This window comes from Bombina bombina, chromosome 1, assembly GCF_027579735.1.
Source record: "Bombina bombina isolate aBomBom1 chromosome 1, aBomBom1.pri, whole genome shotgun sequence".
In the NCBI taxonomy this organism is placed as follows: Eukaryota; Metazoa; Chordata; class Amphibia; order Anura; family Bombinatoridae; genus Bombina; species Bombina bombina.
Genome location: NC_069499.1, coordinates 443,270,820 through 443,295,116, shown reverse-complemented (window position 1 = coordinate 443,295,116; position 24,297 = coordinate 443,270,820).

The window sequence follows — 24,297 nt, the reverse complement described above, 5'->3', positions numbered from 1 at the left end:
TGTCATAGAGGCATTAATATCCTCAACAAACTGTATCAGGGACTCCAATGAGCCCCCCCATATGCCAAAAATATCATCTATATACCTTAGCCACAGCTTACAATGGCTGATGAATGGCTGATTAGTGTAGACAAATTTGTTCTCAAAGCCACTCATGAACAAATTGGCATATGAGGGGGCTACATTGGAGCCCATGGCTGTTCCCCGCTTTTGCATGTAGTAAGTGTCTTGAAAGAGAAAATAATTGCAATATAGGACAAGTCTCAACATGTCATCAAAAAAGTCAATCTGGGATAGATTATATAAGCCACTGTCACTCAAAAAACTTTTCACAGTCAATAGACCTGCCTCATGGGGAATAGAGGTATATAGATTTACCACATCCAGTGAAAAAATTAACCAAGTATCCTCTATTTCAATCCCCATAAGATCTATATGTAAAACCCACAGATAGAAATACTCTGCTGCGATATGAAAGTTTCCACCCTGATACTGTTTTTAAATCCATACCCAGGAGTCAACTTTTGCGTACTAAAAGAATAGTTAGAGATCAAAAAGTATTGCCAGAAAGACTAGTGTCTATGGGCAATAAATTTATCCAAAGAGGATATCCAAAAGAAAATATCGCTAAAAACATTCAGGATTTGGATAGAGTACATGATAAAAAACCAACAGAGAAAGGAACAGATAGATTAGTGCTTTCTATGGAATACAGTGACAAGAGCAATGACATCTTTAGAATAGTAAGAAAACACTGGCATCTTTTGTCAAAATATAATCCAGAGATAGAATCATTTAAACTCCCCCCTATGCCATCATATAGAAGGGTAAAAAATCTTAGGGATCACATAGTAAAAGCTGATATAGGTACATCTAAAATGTCTGATGTAAATTATCTAACTACCCCTAATAAAGGCTGTTACCCCTGCTTACACTGTGCTCAATGTAATTCAGTTATTAAAGGGAAATTCTTAGCACAAAATGACAAAAGAAAGCAATATACAATCAATGGGTTATATACATGCCAAACCAACTATGCAATCTACCTACTTAAATGCCCATGTGGTCTTTGTTACATTGGCGAGACCACCCAAGCCGCCAGGGATAGGTTTAGTCAACATAAAGCATCCATTAAATCAAAAGATATGTCACTTCCAGTATCAGCACATTTTACAAATATGGGTCATACAGTAAGCCAGCTTCGCTTTCAAGTGATTGACCATATCCCCCATCATAGAAGAGGGGGTAATAGGGAACTAAAATTAAAACAGAAAGAAGTATGGTGGATTAAACGTCTGAACACATTACATCCATATGGTCTGAATAGAGATTATGATTTGTATTTGTTTTTATAATGGTTTTAAATGATGGAACATATTCTGGTACCACTAGAGGTCACTGTGTTGTTGAAATTTACAAACCTGGATAGGTATGGGTTAAACCAATTAACACTGAGAATTGAAGCATGATTGGTCCAGATACCCTTTTTAAAGTCAGTTTGTTTGATTGTAACTTATGCATGATTAAGGACTATGTAGGTCCGAAACGTCGCTTTTTACTGGTTGCTAAACCTCAAATAAAGATTTTTCACCTTTAAAAGAAGATTGTGTGCTGTGGTGCTGTTACCTTGTTTTTTACATGGACTGTATACACTGGAGTTTGGCTGATACTCCTTGGTAACGTGCACACAGGTGGGAAAGAAATTTTACTAAAACCTATGGTGCTGGATTCAACTCACTTACTTCTTGTTCATGGAATCAGCAGAGTCACAAGCACCTGTAGTGAGTGAAAACACAATGGAGGACAAGCAGCCTTCTACTTTCTCCTATTCAGACATAGATGCAGCACGCATCACCTCACTGGCCCTGGGATCAAGGAATTTTTTAAGGGTCACTGCAGAAGCAGACACTAAAAAAGAGTATGAGAGAACAAAAAGAAAATTGATATCTCTGGAACTGCATTCTGTGACACTTGCAGAATACTACCGTATTAAAAGGATCCCCAGAGGCTTAAGAGTTAAACTGAGGCCCACCATTCTATCTAACAATGAAATGTATAAAAGTAAATTTGAGAGCATTCTGAATAAGTGCTCATTTGACCTTATCGTCTTGACCGTGGAGTGCCTACAACTGGAAATTGAGAAACAGAAAAAAACCGTATCAGAAGTGGAAAGAATGATGGAAACTAAACTCACCCTGGATATGCTGAAAACTACTAAAGAAGAAGTAGATGCATTACTGGCACAATACCGTTCAGACCTGGAAGAAAGGAAAAGGGTTAAATTTGCACGGGATGAAACGGACTATGCCAACAACAGAGTGTATCAGTGGTCACATGACCAGACGTCACGACGCGAGGGCCCACGCTGGAGGAGACAGCCGAGAATTACAGCAGCGCAAGAAAAGGAAGACAGCTCATCATCCGGCGAGAGTTTTTTAGACACAGGCTCAGAAGGCGACACCGGAGGGGAGGGCGGAAGCACCGCCGATCAAAGGGAGTACAAGATGCACACACGGAGTTCCTGGAACCAGCAAGGGCAGCCGCAGCGGTCACGGAGAGGAGCCAGACATCGCAGGGGTATGAGAAAACAACAATAGAGGTAAAAAAGTTGCCGGTTGTTAACCCCTTACTGTTTAACAAAAATGAACTGCCTGTTACTAACTTTATAAAGGGAAATGAACGGAACGAACTGTCTAATATTGCTAGTACTCCAGTGTTATCTGAAAATCCACTTGAGGGAAATGAACTGCCTGAGATTAACCTCTTAGAGTGTGGTATAATAAGGGGAAATGAACTGCCTGAAATTAACTCCCTAGAGTGTGACATAGTAGATAGTACACTGTCTGAGTTTATACCTGTGATACCCAATGCTAGTCCACAGGCAAATGTTGAAACTAATCTGGTTATTAATATTTCGAAATATAAGCTTACAGATAATGAGCATAGCTTATTAATGAAGGGCTTGTCATACTGTCCAGTGAAAGATTGTGATGAGTTTGAAATTGACAAAGATCTATACAAATTTTTCAGACTTCTAAGGTTGAAATCAATATATGGTGGTAAAAATGTAGCCAATGTAAGTGAAACTAATGCAATAAATGAAGATGATATGCAGAGTGAATGTTTGAATTTGAAAAAGTTAAATCTGCACAAAAAATCTTCATATGTACCTCCAACAAGCAACTCAGGTGTAGAAACATTTGTTAAATTTGTTCAACAAGATGTTGCTAATCTAATGAAAAAAACTAGATTAAATCCTTACACAAAACAACATAACCTCACAAAAGGGGAATGGGAGGCTATATCTACTTTGAAAAATAACAAAAATATCACCATAAAAAATGCTGACAAGGGCGGAGCAATAATAGTGTTAGACACTGACTATTATGTGCAGGAGATATTACAACAGCTGTCAGATGGAGGGGTTTATGAAATATTGGATCATGATCCTCTTAAAGAAATACAAAGAGAGCTTAAGGGCATATTAGATAGAGCTTTGACTCATAACATTATTTCTAAACAGGTCTATGATTTTCTGTATAATAAATACCCCATAACACCAATTTTTTATACATTACCCAAAGTCCATAAAAGCTTATTACATCCACCAGGACGCCCTATTGTGGCCTGTACCGATTCTATTTTTTCTAATATCTCTATCTTTCTGGACAAAGTCCTCTTTCCATTTGTCAAACAGCAAAAATCCTTTATTAAGGATACAAATGATTTTCTTTCAAAACTTATGGGGATTGAAATAGAGGATACTTGGTTAATTTTTTCACTGGATGTGGTAAATCTATATACCTCTATTCCCCATGAGGCAGGTCTATTGACTGTGAAAAGTTTTTTGAGTGACAGTGGCTTATATAATCTATCCCAGATTGACTTTTTTGATGACATGTTGAGACTTGTCCTATATTGCAATTATTTTCTCTTTCAAGACACTTACTACATGCAAAAGCGGGGAACAGCCATGGGCTCCAATGTAGCCCCCTCATATGCCAATTTGTTCATGAGTGGCTTTGAGAACAAATTTGTCTACACTAATCAGCCATTCATCAGCCATTGTAAGCTGTGGCTAAGGTATATAGATGATATTTTTGGCATATGGGGGGGCTCATTGGAGTCCCTGATACAGTTTGTTGAGGATATTAATGCCTCTATGACAGGTCTAAGATTTACCCTTACTTACTCTATCCAAAAGATTAACTTTTTGGATACAACTGTATATCGACATGGAAATACATTAAGTACAGATCTATATGTAAAACCCACAGATAGAAATACTCTGCTGCGATATGAAAGTTTCCACCCTGATACTGTTTTTAAATCCATACCCAGGAGTCAACTTTTGCGTACTAAAAGAATAGTTAGAGATCAAAAAGTATTGCCAGAAAGACTAGTGTCTATGGGCAATAAATTTATCCAAAGAGGATATCCAAAAGAAAATATCGCTAAAAACATTCAGGATTTGGATAGAGTACATGATAAAAAACCAACAGAGAAAGGAACAGATAGATTAGTGCTTTCTATGGAATACAGTGACAAGAGCAATGACATCTTTAGAATAGTAAGAAAACACTGGCATCTTTTGTCAAAATATAATCCAGAGATAGAATCATTTAAACTCCCCCCTATGCCATCATATAGAAGGGTAAAAAATCTTAGGGATCACATAGTAAAAGCTGATATAGGTACATCTAAAATGTCTGATGTAAATTATCTAACTACCCCTAATAAAGGCTGTTACCCCTGCTTACACTGTGCTCAATGTAATTCAGTTATTAAAGGGAAATTCTTAGCACAAAATGACAAAAGAAAGCAATATACAATCAATGGGTTATATACATGCCAAACCAACTATGCAATCTACCTACTTAAATGCCCATGTGGTCTTTGTTACATTGGCGAGACCACCCAAGCCGCCAGGGATAGGTTTAGTCAACATAAAGCATCCATTAAATCAAAAGATATGTCACTTCCAGTATCAGCACATTTTACAAATATGGGTCATACAGTAAGCCAGCTTCGCTTTCAAGTGATTGACCATATCCCCCATCATAGAAGAGGGGGTAATAGGGAACTAAAATTAAAACAGAAAGAAGTATGGTGGATTAAACGTCTGAACACATTACATCCATATGGTCTGAATAGAGATTATGATTTTTATTTGTTTTTATAATGGTTTTAAATGATGGAACATATTCTGGTACCACTAGAGGTCACTGTGTTGTTGAAATTTACAAACCTGGATAGGTATGGGTTAAACCAATTAACACTGAGAATTGAAGCATGATTGGTCCAGATACCCTTTTTAAAGTCAGTTTGTTTGATTGTAACTTATGCATGATTAAGGACTATGTAGGTCCGAAACGTCGCTTTTTACTGGTTGCTAAACCTCAAATAAAGATTTTTCACCTTTAAAAGAAGATTGTGTGCTGTGGTGCTGTTACCTTGTTTTTTACATGGACTGTATACACTGGAGTTTGGCTGATACTCCTTGGTAACGTGCACACAGGTGGGAAAGAAATTTTACTAAAACCTATGGTGCTGGATTCAACTCACTTACTTCTTATATATATATATATATACAGGGAGTGCAGAATTATTAGGCAAGTTGTATTTTTGAGGATTAATTTTATTATTGAACAACAACCATGTTCTCAATGAACCCAAAAAACTCATTAATATCAAAGCTGAATAGTTTTGGAAGTAGTTTTTAGTTTGTTTTTAGTTATAGCTATTTTAGGGGGATATCTGTGTGTGCAGGTGACTATTACTGTGCATAATTATTAGGCAACTTAACAAAAAACAAATATATACCCATTTCAATTATTTATTTTTACCAGTGAAACCAATATAACATCTCAACATTCACAAATATACATTTCTGACATTCAAAAACAAAACAAAAACAAATCAGTGACCAATATAGCCACCTTTCTTTGCAAGGACACTCAAAAGCCTGCCATCCATGGATTCTGTCAGTGTTTTGATCTGTTCACCATCAACATTGCGTGCAGCAGCAACCACAGCCTCCCAGACACTGTTCAGAGAGGTGTACTGTTTTCCCTCCTTGTAAATCTCACATTTGATGATGGACCACAGGTTCTCAATGGGGTTCAGATCAGGTGAACAAGGAGGCCATGTCATTAGATTTTCTTCTTTTATACCCTTTCTTGCCAGCCACGCTGTGGAGTACTTGGACGCGTGTGATGGAGCATTGTCCTGCATGAAAATCATGTTTTTCTTGAAGGATGCAGACTTCTTCCTGTACCACTGCTTGAAGAAGGTGTCTTCCAGAGACTGGCAGTAGGACTGGGAGTTGAGCTTGACTCCATCCTCAACCCGAAAAGGCCCCACAAGCTCATCTTTGATGATACCAGCCCAAACCAGTACTCCACCTCCACCTTGCTGGCGTCTGAGTCGGACTGGAGCTCTCTGCCCTTTACCAATCCAGCCACGGCCCATCCATCTGGCCCATCAAGACTCACTCTCATTTCATCAGTCCATAAAACCTTAGAAAAATCAGTCTTGAGATATTTCTTGGCCCAGTCTTGACATTTCAGCTTGTGTGTCTTGTTCAGTGGTGGTCGTCTTTCAGCCTTTCTTACCTTGGCCATGTCTCTGAGTATTGCACACCTTGTGCTTTTGGGCACTCCAGTGATGTTGCAGCTCTGAAATATGGCCAAACTGGTGGCAAGTGGCGTCTTGGCAGCTGCACGCTTGACTTTTCTCAGTTCATGGGCAGTTATTTTGCGCCTTGGTTTTTCCACACGCTTCTTGCGACCCTGTTGACTATTTTGAATGAAACGTTTGATTGTTCGATGATCACGCTTCAGAAGCTTTGCAATTTTAAGAGTGCTGCATCCCTCTGCAAGATATCTCACTATTTTTGACTTTTCTGAGCCTGTCAAGTCCTTCTTTTGACCCATTTTGCCAAAGGAAAGGAAGTTGCCTAATAATTATGCACACCTGATATAGGGTGTTGATGTCATTAGACCACACCCCTTCTCATTACAGAGATGCACATCACCTAATATGCTTAATTGGTAGTAGGCTTTCGAGCCTATACAGCTTGGAGTAAGACAACATGCATAAAGAGGATGATGTGGTCAAAATACTCATTTGCCTAATAATTCTGCACTCCCTGTATATATATATATATATGTATATTCCTGAGGGCGCACACCTCTAAAGCATCAATAATTACTGACAGACAAATTGGAATTACCACTCCAAAATACAGAATACAGATACTATTGTTGTGTTACATTGTGTGACTTTTCACACCTATTAAGCATAGCTAAAACTGTATTGCATTGTATACATATACATATATGTGTGATATGACAATGAAATAAAAGTTCTAAAGTTTGTATATCAAAGTTTCACAAACTGTAGGATCACTAGAAGGCTGCTCAGCTTGATACCACTGGTACAAAGGTATGGTCTGTATGAAAACCAAAAGAAGAGAAGGGGCGTCTCATACCATAGCCATGTATAAAAGAATTGTGATGTATCAGATGTTTGAAAATCACTCATATTTATAAATGGCAACAAACAACTGGGGTGCAAAAAGGCAGGTTGACACTCACAGCGTTCAGCTCGCTGTTTTACCAATGGTGATGTTGCGTGACCTTGGTGGATTCAGGCCTCTTGGATCTTGTCTCCTTCCCTGTAGCGTGACTCGCACAGTCGGACAGTGAGGCACAAGGACCTCGATTTGATTGCCAGGGAGCAATGGTATATAGTGGACTGAAGAGGGACGTCTATAATCAGTGTCTGTTTGGTGCCATAGATAAATGTGAGTGATTTTCAAACATCTGATACATCACAATTCCTTGATACATGGCTAACTCTATGAGGCCCATATCTCTTCTTTTATTTGGGACACAAAATAGATAAACTTATACTTTTAGGAAATATCGGGCAGACTTGCTGGGCCTATGGCTATTTTCTGCCACCAAAAATCTATCGGCTAGATTACGAGTCTTGCGTTAGGCTTAAAAAGCAGCGTTGGCCGGTCCCAATGCTGCTTTTTAACGCCAGCTGGTATTACGAGTCTTGCAGGTACAGGTGTACCGCTCACTTTTTTGGCCAGACTCGGAAATACCGCAAATCCACTTACGTCAATTGCGTATCCTATATTTTCAATGGGACTTGCATAGCTCTGGTATTACGAGTCTGACCAAAAGTGAGCGGTACACCCTCTCCTGTCAAGCCTGGTACCGCATTTAAAAGTCAGTAGTAAGGAGTTTTACACTACAACGCTGTAGCATAAAACTCTTAACTAAAGTGCTAAAAAGTACACTAACACCCATAAACTATCTATTAACCCCTAAACCGAGGCCTTCCCACATCGCAAACATAAATAAAATTTTTAACACCTAATCTGCCGAACCGGACATTGCCGCCACTATAATAAATATATTAACCCCTAAACGGCCGCACTCCCTCATCGCAAACACTATTTAAATATTATTAACCCCTAATCTGCCGGCCCTAACATTGCTGACACCTAACTACATTTATTAACGCAGAAAGGGGGATCCGGTACATGGTCAAAAACTCAGTTAGTGCAGAAAGAAGCCTTATAGCTACATACAAAGACCTCAAAATACCAGGAGTGCCATAGAAGATGAGTCTATGATTAAGCGCCACTAGGGGGCGTGAAACGCGTAAGACAGTTCTTTTGTGTTGTCCCCTGTCTAGGAGCTCTCCATTTTTATGTGTTACTAATAAAAGGTATTTTTTACTTATCTAGCTGAGCAGTGCCTGCAATTTTCTTCACTACACTCTACAACCCCAATGTAGCTGCCACTATAAAAAAGTTATTAACCCCTAAACCTAAGTCTAACCCTAACCCTAACTTAAATATAATTTAAATAAATCTAAATAAAATTACTACAATTAACGAAATAATTCCTATTTAAAACTAAATACTTACCTATAAAATATACCCTAAGCTAGCTACACTATAACTAATAGTTACATTGTAGCTAGCTTAGGGTTTATTTTTATTTTACAGGCAACATTGTATTTATTTTAACTAGGTACAATAGTTATTAAATAGTTATTAACTATTTAATAACTACCTAGTTAAAATAAAGACAAATTTACCTGTAAAATAAAACCTAACCTAAGTTATAATGACACCTAACACTACACTACAATTAAATTAATTACCTAAATTAAATACAATTAATTACAACTAAATAAAATTAGCTAAAGTACAAACCCCCCCCACTAAATTACAGAAAATAATAAAGAAATGACAAGATTTTTAAACTAATTACACCTAATCTAATCCCCCTAAAAAAATAAAAAAATCCCTACCCTACACTAAATTACAAATAGCCCTTAAAAGGGCCTTTTGCGGGGCATTGCCCCAAAGTAATCAGCTATTTTACCTGAAAAAAAAATTACAACCCCCCCCAACATTAAAACCCAACACCCACACAACCAACCCTACTCTAAAACCCACCCAATCCCCCCTTAAAAAACCTTACACTAACCCCCTGAAGATCACCTTACCGGGAGACGTCTTCACCCAATCGGGCCGAAGTCCTCAACGAAGCCGGGAGAAGTCTTCATCCAAGCCAGGTGAAGTGGTCCTCCAGACGGACAGAAGTCTTCATCCAGACGGCATCTTCTATCTTAATCCATCCGGCACGGAGCAGGTCCATCTTCAAGACATCCGACGCGGAGCATCCTCGTCTTCTGGCGGCTAAACACAGAATGAAGGTTCCTTTAAATGATGGCGTCCCTTCAATTCCGATTGGCTGATAGAATTCTATCAGCCAATCAGAATTAAGGTAGAAAAAATCCTATTGGCTGATGCAATCAGCCAATATGATTAAACTAGCATTCTATTGGCTGATTGGAACAGCCAATAGAATGCCAGCTCAATCCTATTGGCTGATTGGATTTTTCAGGTAAAAGAGCTGATTACTTTGGGGCAATGCCCCGCAAAAGGCCCTTTTAAGGGCTATTTGTAATTTAGTGTAGGGTAGGGCTTTCTTTTTTAATTTGGGGGGGCTTTTTTATTTTGTTAGGGGGATTAGATTAGGTGTAATTAGTTTAAAAATCTTGTAATTTTTTTATTATTTTCTGTAATTTAGTGGTTTTTTTTTTGTACTTTAGATAATTTTATTTAATTGTAATTAATTGTATTTAATTTAGGTAATTAATTTAATTGTAGTGTAGTGTTAGGTGTAATTGTAACTTAGGTTAGGTTTTATTTTACAGGTAAATTTGTCTTTATTTTAACTAGGTAGTTATTAAATAGTTAATAACTATTTAATAACTATTGTACCTAGTTAAAATAAATACAAAGTTGTCTGTAAAATAAAAATAAAACCTAAGCTAGCTACAATGTAACTATTAGTTATAGTGTATCTATCTTAGGGTTTATTTTATAGTTAAATATTTAGTTTTAAATAGGAATTATTTAGTTAATTGTAGTAATTTTATTTAGATTTATTTAAATTATATTTAAGTTAGGGGGGTTAGGGTTAGACTTAGGTTTAGGGGTTAATAACTTTATTATAGTGGTGGCGACGTTGGGGGCGGCAGATTAGGGGTCAATAAATGTAGTTAGGTTGCGGCGACATTGGGGGTGGCAGATTAGGGGTTAATAAATATAATGTAGGTGTCGGCGATGTTGGGGGCAGCAGATTAGGGGTTCATAAGTATAATGTAGGTGGCAGCGGTGTCCGGAGCCGCAGATTAGGGGTTAATAATATAATGTAGGTGGCGGCGATATCGGGGGCTGCAGATTAGGGGTTAATAAGTGTAAGATTAGGGGTGTTTAGACTCGGGGTTCATGTTAGAGTGTTAGGTGTAGAGATAAATATATTTTCCCCATAGGAATCAATGGGGCTGCGTTAGGAGCTTTACGCTGTTTTTCAGCCGGCTCTCCCCCATTGATTCCTATGGGGAAATCGTGCATGAGCAAGTTTAGCCAGCTTACCGCTAACGTAAGCAGCACTGGTTTTAAGGTGAGATGTGGAGCAAAATTTTGCTCTACGATCACTTTTTTGCGGTTAACGCCGGGTTTGTAAAAACCCGTAATACTAGCGATGTCTGTAAGTGAGCGGTCAGCATAAACTGCTTGTTAGCACCGCACAGCTTCTAACGCAAAACTCGTAATCTAGGTGTATATTTCTATCTTAATAAAATATACATTTTCTAAAACATTTTTTGTTACAGCTTTCTCACTTGCAATTAAAAATAAATTATATATATATTTGAATATCTATTTATAATACATATAACATATTCTGCTATATGGAGAACATAGGAATGTGAAATATTTACAGTAAGTACACAGTATAACACTTTATTAAATATGAATATTGCATAAATATGTTTTTAAATGTTTTCATCTACTTAACTGCAAAGGGCTCCAATGTTCTTTTATACATATGTCTATACAGGGAGTGCAGAATTATTAGGCAAGTTGTATTTTTGAGGATTAATTTTATTATTGAACAACAACCATGTTCTCAATGAACCCAAAAAACTCATTAATATCAAAGCTGAATATTTTTGAAAGTAGTTTTTAGTTTGTTTTTAGTTTTAGCTATTTTAGGGGGATATCTGTGTGTGCAGGTGACTATTACTGTGCATAATTATTAGGCAACTTAACAAAAAACAAATATATACCCATTTTAATTATTTATTTTTACCAGTGAAACCAATATAACATCTCAACATTCACAAATATACATTTCTGACATTCAAAAACAAAACAAAAACAAATCAGTGACCAATATAGCCACCTTTCTTTGCAAGGACACTCAAAAGCCTGCCATCCATGGATTCTGTCAGTGTTTTGATCTGTTCACCATCAACATTGCGTGCAGCAGCAACCACAGCCTCCCAGACACTGTTCAGAGAGGTGCACTGTTTTCCCTCCTTGTAAATCTCACATTTGATGATGGACCACAGGTTCTCAATGGGGTTCAGATCAGGTGAACAAGGAGGCCATGTCATTAGATTTTCTTCTTTTATACCCTTTCTTGCCAGCCACGCTGTGGAGTACTTGGACGCGTGTGATGGAGCATTGTCCTGCATGAAAATCATGTTTTTCTTGAAGGATGCAGACTTCTTCCTGTACCACTGCTTGAAGGTGTCTTCCAGAAACTGGCAGTAGGACTGGGAGTTGAGCTTGACTCCATCCTCAACCTGAAAAGGCCCCACAAGCTCATCTTTGATGATACCAGCCCAAACCAGTACTCCACCTCCACCTTGCTGGCGTCTGAGTCGGACTGGAGCTCTCTGCCCTTTACCAATCCAGCCACGGCCCATCCATCTGGCCCATCAAGACTCACTCTCATTTCATCAGTCCATAAAACCTTAGAAAAATCAGTCTTGAGATATTTCTTGGCCCAGTCTTGACGTTTCAGCTTGTGTGTCTTGTTCAGTGGTGGTTGTCTTTCAGCCTTTCTTACCTTGGCCATGTCTCTGAGTATTGCACACCTTGTGCTTTTGGGCACTCCAGTGATGTTGCAGCTCTGAAATATGGCCAAACTGGTGGCAAGTGGCATCTTGGCAGCTGCACGCTTGACTTTTCTCAGTTCATGGGCAGTTATTTTGCGCCTTGGTTTTTCCACACACGCTTCTTGCGACCCTGTTGACTATTTTGAATGAAACGCTTGATTGTTCGATGATCACGCTTCAGAAGCTTTGCAATTTTAAGAGTGCTGCATCCCTCTGCAAGATATCTCACTATTTTTGACTTTTCTGAGCCTGTCAAGTCCTTCTTTTGACCCATTTTGCCAAAGGAAAGGAAGTTGCCTAATAATTATGCACACCTGATATAGGGTGTTGATGTCATTAGACCACACCCCTTCTCATTACAGAGATGCACATCACCTAATATGCTTAATTGGTAGTAGGCTTTCGAGCCTATACAGCTTGGAGTAAGACAACATGCATAAAGAGGATGATGTGGTCAAAATACTCATTTGCCTAATAATTCTACACTCCCTGTATATGTGTACATATGTGTATACATATCTGTAAATACATATATACACATATAAATACATAAATACATATACATACACACATATATATATATATATATATAAACATCTTTAGACATGTATACTGTATGTATGCATCTCAATATTAAAGCCCTTTGCCTGCTTTTTCCCCCCTAACACCTGAGACCTCATGTCTTTGAGCCCTTATAACTTTTTTGTGCAATCATTTTTAAAATAATTTTTATTAGATTGTGTTATTATTATGAGTGTAACTGAACTGTGTATTGAATTTTTGTTGAGTTTTGTGGCACTTTTTTGTTTTGCGAAACAGTTAACCAGAGCTCTGAGGACACTGCAATCATTCTAGCGTAAATCGTGATTGTGCTCAAGCGATCGTGTTTACTTTCAACTTGCAATATGAGCGCTACACCGGACACTCGCAAACACCTGCAATAAACCCTTTTTCGTGCGTAACTGTTAGCGCTCCATTTGTAATCTAGCCCATAGTTATGCACAAGCAATAGTACAATTATAAAACACATTAAAACTTTTTTTTTGCACTTTTATATCCTTTTAATATTTTTCTTAAATTCGGTGTAACACTACTGGACACTGCTTTGTCAAATATCAATTTTAACATCACATAAATAATACCATAGTTTCAATTTGTAATTGAATATCCCAAGAATATGGAAACAATTTAAAAAATAAAATCTAGTCAGTAATTAAATTTTTTTGATTCATGTAACTTTTTTCCACTAACTTTCTACACGCTATTAGCTTTTTCCAGTTGAAAAGTGCACTATATAAAGAGGTGGTATTTCTGCACAACTGTAAAAATGTAGCTTGCACCTGGGAATATATTGTCCATCTGGTAAGGAATCCCTCATAAATTTTTCAAATACTTTCTCTTAACTGTCAAAATGTCAGCAGAGGTTGTCATCTGACAAAAGTCATGTAGGAGGTACTGAGCAATATGTGTGCAATATTTAATTTAGTGATACCATCTCCATGTGTAAAGCTCTCTGCCACCTGATTCATAAATTATCAGAGCCTGTGGAACAAAGGAGAGTTGCATGATGGGTAATCAAAGAATGTTTTCAAATTACTTCATTTTCCTAAATTGTTAAAATGTATACTGTTTGTCAAAAGTGTGAAATGAAAAATACACCTGGAAAAAAACATTAAAAGACCAATTAATACCGTATATTTTCCTGATAAAAATGAAATGAAATACAATAGCACTTAGGGGTAGATTTATTAAATGTCGGATGGACATGATCCGCTGTAGTGGATCATGCCTGCCCGACATCGCTAAATGACGACAGCATTTAACATTGAACAAGCATTTCTGGTGAAATGCTTGTGCAATGCCGCCCCCTGCACATTCGTGACCAATGGGCCGCTAGCAGTGGGTGTCAATCATTCTGATCGTATCTGATCGGGATGATTGCTGTCCGTCACCTGAGAGGTGGCCGATGAGATAAGGAGCAGCGGTCATAAGACCTCTGCTTCTTAACTTTTGTTTCTGGCGAGCCTGAAGGCTCGCACGGAAATAGCTGCATCCACATTATGATAAATCTACCCCCAAGTCAATGAGTTGTTGATAATATTCTGACACTCCTGTATCATGTGACAGCCATCCACCAATCACAAAATGCATATACATATATTCTGTGAATTCTCGCACATGCTCAGTAGAAGCTGGTGACTCAGAAAGTGTAAAAATAAAAAGACTGTGCACATTTTGTTAATAGAAGTAAATTGTGTGCTCTATCTAAATCGTGAAAGTTTAATTTTTACTTGAGAGTCAATTTAACAGAAGTATAAAAGCATAAAAACTATGCTGTGTAGTGTGTATTCTAAGAAAGCTATCCTTTATTGATAAATGTTATCCAGGAAATTGTTAGTTGTTCAAAATACTATTTTTTATTTAAAAGATAAGATATCAAATTAAAGTGTTATATGCAGTTCCCAAGTCCTCAAACAAAGACAAAGGATTTAAACTGTGTTGGCTTACAAAAGATGGTTTTATATTAAAGGCACACAAAACTCAAAATTGAATTTCCAATAAATGAAAATGAAAGACCATTGCAGTATACAGGGCCGTATTTACAGCCAAGGTGCCTGTAGGCACCAAAATCTAAAACGCCCCCCACACACTCCCGGTTCACATGTATGAATCTATAGATACAGCCTAAAACTGCTAATTTTGCCACATAAAAGGCAGTCCATGATATATAGCAAAACATTCCAGACAGTATTTGCCCAGTATGATGAGTTTCCAATCAGAACAGTATTTTTTAAAAAATATAATTTATACAAAAAAAGTGCAGGTTGTCTAGACTGGGGCTTCATTTAGAAACTTTGCTGACCAAGCCTGCAATGTGCACAATCAACCAAGGGTGAGTTGTTTTTTTAAAGTGTGTTTATCCTGTGCAACCATTTAATATGGTGCGAGCGGACATGATCCGATATTGCGGATCATGTCCGCTGCACATCGATAAATGCTGACAGCATACGCTGTCAGCATTTATCATTGCACCAGCAGTTCTGGGTTGATTTCTGTCTGCCCGCCTCAGAACAGGCGCTTGATAATATGCCCCATGGTATTTTATATGAAAGACTGCCCTCTGACTGTACAATCTGTCATTTTGATTTTGACAGCTGCTGCAGCTGATACATGCCCACTGTGCACTCAGAGTGCTCTGTAATAGCACACAAATAGTCACTCACTGTCACTCCCCATAAAAGAACCAACCCCCACACACTTACTCTCAGGCTGCTCTGGCCTCATTCACTGGAGAAGTGGACCGGACCGGCCAGCGTGGCGGCCATCTTTGTTTAGGGCAAAGTTATTATCTTCTATGGTGAGTGAGGGCATAACCACAGAGGTGTGCAAAAACAGGCATATGGAGCAGAGAGGCAGGTGCCCCTCTATGGAGGGTGCCTGTAGGCACATACCTACTCTGCCTAATGGTAAATCTGGCCCTGGCAGTATATGTGGATTATTTATTTTACTTGGTTTTGTTATAAAATATTTTGCTGTAAAAAATAGTGTTTTTCCACAATCTTAAGACAGGCTAAAAAGCAAACTGTGTAACTTAAATATGCTGCAAATTTGTTTTTCTTTCATGATTCAGATAGAGCATGCAATTTTAAGCAACTTTATAATTTACTCTATTATCAATTTTTCTTTCTTCTCTTGGTGTCTTTATTTGAAAAAAACAGGAATGTAAGCTTAGGAGCCAGACCCTTTTTGGTTCAGAACCCTGGGTAGCACTTGTTGATTGGTGGCTACATTTAGGAGTAAATTAGAAAGTTGCTTAAAATTGCATGCTCTATGTGAATCATGAAAGAAAAAAAATTGGGTTTCATATCCCTTTAACCTCAGCAGCATGTCGTATCAGTCTTTGTTGTGGCCATTTAAGGCTAACTGTAAATGAATGTGTGCACTGCTCTAAGCAATCGTTGTATGGTATATGAAGTGGGGTCAGGCGATTTTGGCCACACTTAAAGGACCATTAAATACAGTAGAACTGCATAATCAGCAAATGTGTTATAAAAAGACTGCAATAATACCCATTACAGTGGGGTCTAATAATTGAATAGGTAGAATGACCACCCCTCTTTGTATGTACAATCCCAGGTGGTGTCAACTGACTGCTAAGCAACCCTTAACATAATATTGATTTGTACTTAAAGGGACAGTAAAGTCAAAATTAAACTTTCATGATTCAGATAGATCACACAATTTAAACAACTTTAAATTCTCTTTCATTGTATAAATGTGCACAGTCTTGTCTATGTGCACATTTTCTGAGGCACCAGCTCCTACTGAGCATATGCAAGATTCACAAAATATATGTATATGCATTTTTGTGACTAGTTGATGACTGTTACATGATACATTAGGGAGGAAAATTTAACTAAATTTCGGCTAGATTACGAGTTTTGCGTTATGAGGGGAGCGGTACTAACTTGCAAGTTATTGTCACCGCTCACTTCCATACATTGCTGGTATTACAGGTTTAAAAAAAAAAACGGCGTTAGCAGGCAAGAAGTGAGCGTCAATCAAAATTGAGCTCCATAAAGCACTCCAATACAAGCGCTGCTGAAAGCTGCGGTGAGCTGGTTTTACGTGCTCGTGCACGATTTCCCCATACACATTAATGGGGAGAGCTGGCTAAAAAAAAGCCTAACACCTGCAAAAAAGCAGTGTAAAGCTCCGTAACGCAGCCCCATTGATTGCTATGGGGAAACAAAATTTATGTTTACTCCTAACATCCTAACATGAACACTGAGTCTAAACACCCCTAATCTTACACTTATTAACCCCTAATCTGCCACCCCCGGCATAGCTGACACCTACATTATACTTATTAACCCCTAATCTGCCGCCCCGACATCGCCAACACCTACATTACACTTATTAACCCCTAATCTCCCACCCCCAATGTCGCTGCAACCTACCTATACTTATTAACCCCTAATCTGCCACTATACTAAATTTATTAACCCCTAAGTCTAACCCTAACCCTAACATCCACTAACTTTAATGTAATTAAAATAAATCTAAATAATACCTACCATTAATAACTAAATAATTCCTATTTAAAACTAAATACTTACCTGTAAAATAAACCCTAAGCTGGCTACAAAATAACTAATAGTTACATTGTAGCTAGCTTAGGTTTTATTTTTTGTATAAGACAGGTTAGGTTTTATTTTACAGGTAAATTTGTATTTATTTTAACTAGGTAGAATAGTTACTAAATAGTTATTAATTATTTACTAACTACCTAGCTAAAATAAATACAAATTTACCTGTAAAATAAAACCTAAACTGTCTTACACTAACACCTAACCTTACACTACCATTAAATAAATTACATAAATTAAATACAATTAACTAAATTACAAAAACAAACAAACACTAAATTACACAAAATAAAAAAAGAAATTATCAAATATTTAAACTAATTACACCTAATCTAATAGCCCTATCAAAATAAAAAAGCACCCCCAAAATAAAACCCTCTAGCCAAAACTAAACTACCAATAGCTCTTAAAAGGACGTTTTGCGGGGCATTGCCCCAAAGAAATCAGCTCTTTTACCTGTAAAAAAAATACAAACAACCCCCCAACAGTAAAACCCACTACCCACACAACCAACACCCCAAATAAAATCCTAACAAAAAAACCTAAGCTCCCCATTGCCCTGAAAAGGGCATTTGGAAAGGAATTGCCCTTAAAAGGGCATTTAGCTCTTTTTCCACCCAAAAGCCCTAATCTAAAAATAAAACCCACCCAATAAACCCTTAAAAAAGCCTAACACTAACCCCCGAAGATCCACTTACAGTTTTTGAAGACCCGACATCCATCCTCAACGAAGCCGGCAGAACTCCTCAGCAAAGCGGCAGAAGTCTTCATCCAACCGGGCAGAAGTCGTCATCCAACCGGGCAGAAGTCTTCATCCAGACGGCATCTTCTATCTTCATCCATCCGGCGCGGAGCGGGTCCATCTTCAAGACATGTGGCGTGGAGCATCCTCTTCTTACAACGACTCTTCCAGAATGAAGGTTCCTTTAATTGACGTCATCCAAGATGGCGTCCCTTAAATTCCGATTGGCTGATAGAATTCTATCAGCCAATCGGAATTAAAGGTGAAAAAATCCTATTGGCTGATGCAATCAGCCAATAGGATTGAGCTTCAATCCTATTGGCTGATCCAATCAGCCAATAGGATTGAGCTTGCATTCTATTGGCTGTTTCAATCAGTTCCTATTTACTAACTATTCTACCTAGTTAAAATAAATACAAATTTGCCTGTGAAATAAAAATAAAACCTAAGCTTGATACAATGTAACTATTAGTTATATTGTAGCTAGCTTAGGGTTTATTTTATAGGTAGGTATTTAGTTTTAAATAGGAATTATTTAGTTATTAATAGTAGGTTTTATTTAGATTTATTTTAATTACATTAAAGTTAGTGGGTGTTAGGGTTAGATTTAGGGTTAGGTTTAGGGGTTAATAACGTTAGTATAGCGGCTGCGATGTTAGGGACAGCAGATTAGGGGTTAATAACAGTAATGTAGGTTGCGGCGATGCTAGGGACAGCAGATTAGGGGTTAATAATATTTAACTAGTGTTTACGATGCGGGAGTACGGTGGTTTAGGGGTTAATATGTTTATTATAGTGGCAGTGATGTCCGGAGCGGCAGATTAGGGGTTAATAATTTTATTTTAGTGTTTGCGATGTGGGAGGGCTTCGGTTTAGGGGTTAATAGGCAGTTTATGAGTGTTAATGTACTTTTTAGCACTTTAGATTTGTAGCGTAAAACTCATACCTACTGACTTTCAGTTTACGGTATGGATCTTGGCGGTATAGGGTGTACCACTCACTCTTTGGCCTCCCAGGCAGACTCGTAATACCGGCGCTATGGAAGTCCCATTGCAAAAGGACTTTTTGAAAGCTGCGGTAATTACGTTGCGTTACGGCCAAAAAAGTGTGCGGTGCCCCTAAACCTGCAACACTCGTAATACCAGCGGTAGTGAAAAAGAGCCTTTACGCTGCTTTTTAACTGAAACCGCAAAACTCGTAATCTAGCCGTAAGACATTTGCCAGTATTATAAATAAAGTCCAGGGGCAAATGTATTTAAATTGTCTTTCTTAATAGTGGGCTATTAGCTAACTACTTCGCTTTTAATTGTCTTATGTGACAGTTTAAATAATGTTAGATAAGAGCGACCTCTGCAATCTGCTGGAACTCCTCTATTATGTCATGCGATTATGTGTAAGTCCATGAGTGGCTTTGAGACCAACAGGATGACTCTATATTTTAAAAAGGGTTTGTAGGCGCTACAGTTTATGCGTATAATTTACAAGATTCCCTCCTCCAAGGTATATAAGAATATAAAGGTCCAAGAGTGACCTATTGTCTATCAGGAGGACCTTATTCCACTTTCACACAAAAATAAAAAAGAGGTTGAATGTTTGAGACCCCTGCGTGTTCCCTCTGTGTGTGTTTCTTATGTCGATTTCATAGGCTCTTTGGGAGGTCTCAGAGAGGGGTCAAGTATAATGCAGAAGGTTTACAGTTTAGTTGACATAGCGCATTAATTATATTGTTTTTCTGAAAATTTTCTTTGGATTATATTTTGTATCATTGGAAATTGTGCCAATCATTATTGCACTGTAACCGTCATTATATTTGTTTGCCTTGATATAAACCTCAATAGAAAAAATAAATAAAATAAAAATATATATACTGTGTATATATATATATATGTATATATATATATATATATATATATATGACACAAAAAACACAGCACTCACTAGCAGATTCACAGCAATATTTAAAAGCAAAACTGGGGGAAGTCAGTTACATTTGGCGCCAAAGGATCAAGCCCAGGACCACAACAAGGTCTTCCCCTTTTTTTTTGTGTCTTGTGTTAATGTTTGTAATGCTCCCCTGCAGACCTGACACCCAGGTTGCACGGGGGTTAACTGCCTGGGTTGCTGGGAACTTTGCAGCTGTCTGTCAGGGTTCAGGGCTGTGGAGTTAACAGTGGCTTAGGATGTGTACCCAGTCCAGTCTGTGAGTACGGTCCATTCCTGTGTTTTATATATATATATATATATATATATATATATATATATATATATATATATATATATATATATGTCTAAGTTCAAAAAGGATAGGCACAGTCCTTCTCCATATGACTGCCAGGGTGCACATCAAACACAGCAGAAATGTAGCAAAAGAAAAATTTTGTCTGATTTCTCTCCACGTCGGTGAGTTTTTGACCATAAGGTCCTAAGTGCTATTGCAAAATGTTTTATATATATATAAATAAAAAGACATTGCAATAGCACTTAGGACCTTATGGTCAAAAACTCACAGACGTGGAGAGAAATCAGACAAAATTTTGGGGTTTTTCTTTAGACATTATATTGTTATGTAGGTGTCTCTCCTTCACAAAGATACACTACATAGCAACATAAACATGCCTTTGAGGGGTTTCATCCTATGAAAGTGCCACATTTAAAGTAATTGAACTCTTCTTCAGGCTCACTGCACTGCCAATGTTTGTCTATGGAAAGTGTGTGGCTATGTGCTGGATTTGATGTACTGTACCTGTTAGCATTGGGTATGGGTGAAACACCTGAACTTAATAATTAGTAGGGATGTCTACATACTTTTGGTCATATAGTTGAAATAGGGTTTTTTGCACCATTTATACATTTAAATACCTTGGGCGCGATCAAATATACGGCGCAGGTTTCGGCGCAAGTGTGGAAACCTGCGCTGCCCGTAATTTCACCTTGCACATCGGGATATTACATATATGGCACCGGCATTTCCTAAATGGCGTAAGTCGGAAAACCTAGCGATGTCCAGAAATAAGCATAAATACAAATTTCTGGAGTCGCTAGTGACTTACGGCACTTTAGAAACTGCCGGCGCCTAAGTAAAGTAAAGAATATAACAAATCTCCCGTAAAAGTCTAACACACCTCCCAAAAATAAGCCTGACAAGTAAAACCCCTATATCCACAATCCCCCCTCTCATTACTAATATTAAATGTATTAACCCCTAGACTGACAACCCCCCACAACGCAATATGCCTATTTAAACTATTAACCCCTATATCCGCCATCAAACCCACACCGCAAGTAATAACTAAATTATTAACCCTTAAACCGCCATAACCCACAACGCAATTAACCTATTCAAGTATTAACCCCTAAACCGCCATAGCCCACATAGCCTATTAAATGTATTAACCCCTAATCTTCCGCCGCCAATGTCGCCGCCACTATAATAAAGTTATTAACACCTAAACCTAAGTCTAACCCTAACACCCCCTAACTTAAATATTATTTAAATAAATCTAAATAATATTACTATTATTAACTAAATTATTCCTATTTAAAACTAAATACTTACCTATAAAATAAACCCTAAGATAGCTACAATATAATTAATAATTACATTGCAGCTATTTTAGGATTTATTTTTATTTTACAGGCAAGTTTGTATTTATTTTAACTAGGTACAATAGCCATTAAATAGTTAATAACTATTTAATAGCTACCTAGTTAAAATAAGTACAAATTTACCTGTAAAATAAATCCTAACCTAAGTTACAATTACACCTAACACTACACTATCATTAAATAAATTAAATTAATTAACTACAATTACCTAAAATTAAATACAATTAAATAAAATAAACTATAGTACAAAAAAACCCAAACACTAAATTACAGAAAATAAAAAAAAATTACAAGAAGTTTAAACTAATTACACCTAATCTAAGCCCCCTAATAAAATAATAAATAAAGCCCCCCAAAATAATAAAATTCCCTACCCTATACTAAATTACAAATAGCCCTTAAAAAGGCTTTTTGCAGGGCATTGCCCCAAAGTAATCAGCTCTTTTACCTGTAAAAAAAGAAATACAACCCCCCCAACATTAAAACCCACCACCCACACACCCAACCTTACTCTAAAACCCACCCAATCCCCCCTTAAAAAACCTAACACTAACCCCTTGAAGACCACCCTACCTTGAGCCGTCTTCACCCAGCCGGGCAGAAGTCTTCATCCGATCCGGGCAGAAGAGGTCCTCCAGCTGGGCAGAAGTCTTCATCCAAGCGGCATCTTCTATCTTCTTCCATCCGACGAGGAGCGGCTCCATCTTGAAGACATCCGTCGCGGAGCATCCTTCCTGGCCGACGACTAACCGACGAATGAAGGTTCCTTTAAATGACACCATCCTAGATGGCGTCCCTTCAATTCCGATTGGCTGATAGAATTCTATCAGCCAATCGGAATTAAGGTAGGAAAAATCAGCCAATCGGATTGAAGTTCAATCTGATTGGCTGATCCAATCAACCAATAGGATTGACCTTGCATTCTATTGGCTGTTCCAATCAGCCAATAGAATGCAAGCTCAATCCTATTGGTTGATTACATCAGCTAATAGGATTTTCCTACCTTAATTCCGATTGGCTGATAGAATTCTATCAGCCAATCGGAATTAAAGGGACGCCATCTTGGATGACGTCATTTAAAGGAACCTTCATTTGTCGGTTAGTCATCGGCCAAGAAGGATGCTCCGCTTTGGATGTCTTCAAGATGGAGCCGCTCCTCGTCGGATGGAAGAAGATAGAAGATGCCACTTGGATGAAGACTTCTGCCTGGCTGGAGGACCTCTTCTGCCCGGATCAGATGAAGACTTCTGCATGGCCGGAGGACCTCTTCTGCCCGGATCGGATGAAGACTTCTGCCCGGCTGGGTGAAGACGGCTCAAGGTAGGGTGGTCTTCAAGGGGTTAGTGTTAGTTTTTTTGTAAGGGGGGATTGGGTGGGTTTTAGAGTAAGGTTGGGTGTGTGGGTGGTGGGCTTTAATGTTTGGGGGGGTTGTATTTCTTTTTTTACCCTGCAAAAAGCACTTTTAAGGGCTATTTGTAATTTAGTATAGGGTAGGGAATTTTATTATTTTGGGGGGCTTTTTATTTTATTAGGGGGCTTAAATTAGGTGTAATTAGTTTAAACTTCTTGTAAAAAAAAAAATCTGTAATTTAGTGGTTTTTTTTTTTGTACTATAGTTTATTTTATTTAATAGCTATTGTACCTAGTTAAAATAAATACAAACTTGCCTGTAAAATAAAAATAAATCCTAAAATAGCTACAATGTAATTATTAATTATATTGTAGCTATCTTAGGGTTTATTTTATAGGTAAGTATTTAGTTTTAAATAGGAATAATTTATTTTAATTTCTTTTTATTGAAGAAACATAACACAGCGATACATACTTGGCAAGGACAGGTACAGGTAATATTTCAGTTCTAAACATCAGAATAATACAGTAAGAAGTAATCTTAATAGCCAAACTTCTCTGTTCTTCATTTTAACTGTTTGCATATTATTGTGTCATCAAAGGCACCTAGGACCCTGTGTAGGACCTGTTTCTCATAAATACTCAGATGACACTCAACACACAAACACAAATGGCATCAGTGAGCTTTATGCAAAGTAAACTAAAGAAAACTAGGGTTATTTCCTTGCAATGATTTGGCATCATATTAGGCACAGTAGGATACTATTAACAAACTTTTTTCAGTAGGAGAAACTCTTTTAGAACCATCAATCATATGAATATATCCACAAACAAAGGATACCTAGTCAGATATATTAGACATCCTAACTGTGTAAATAGTGAGAAACATGGGTATAGATATTATAACTTTTCTCAGTAGTAAAGGCCTGAGGAGCGTATCAA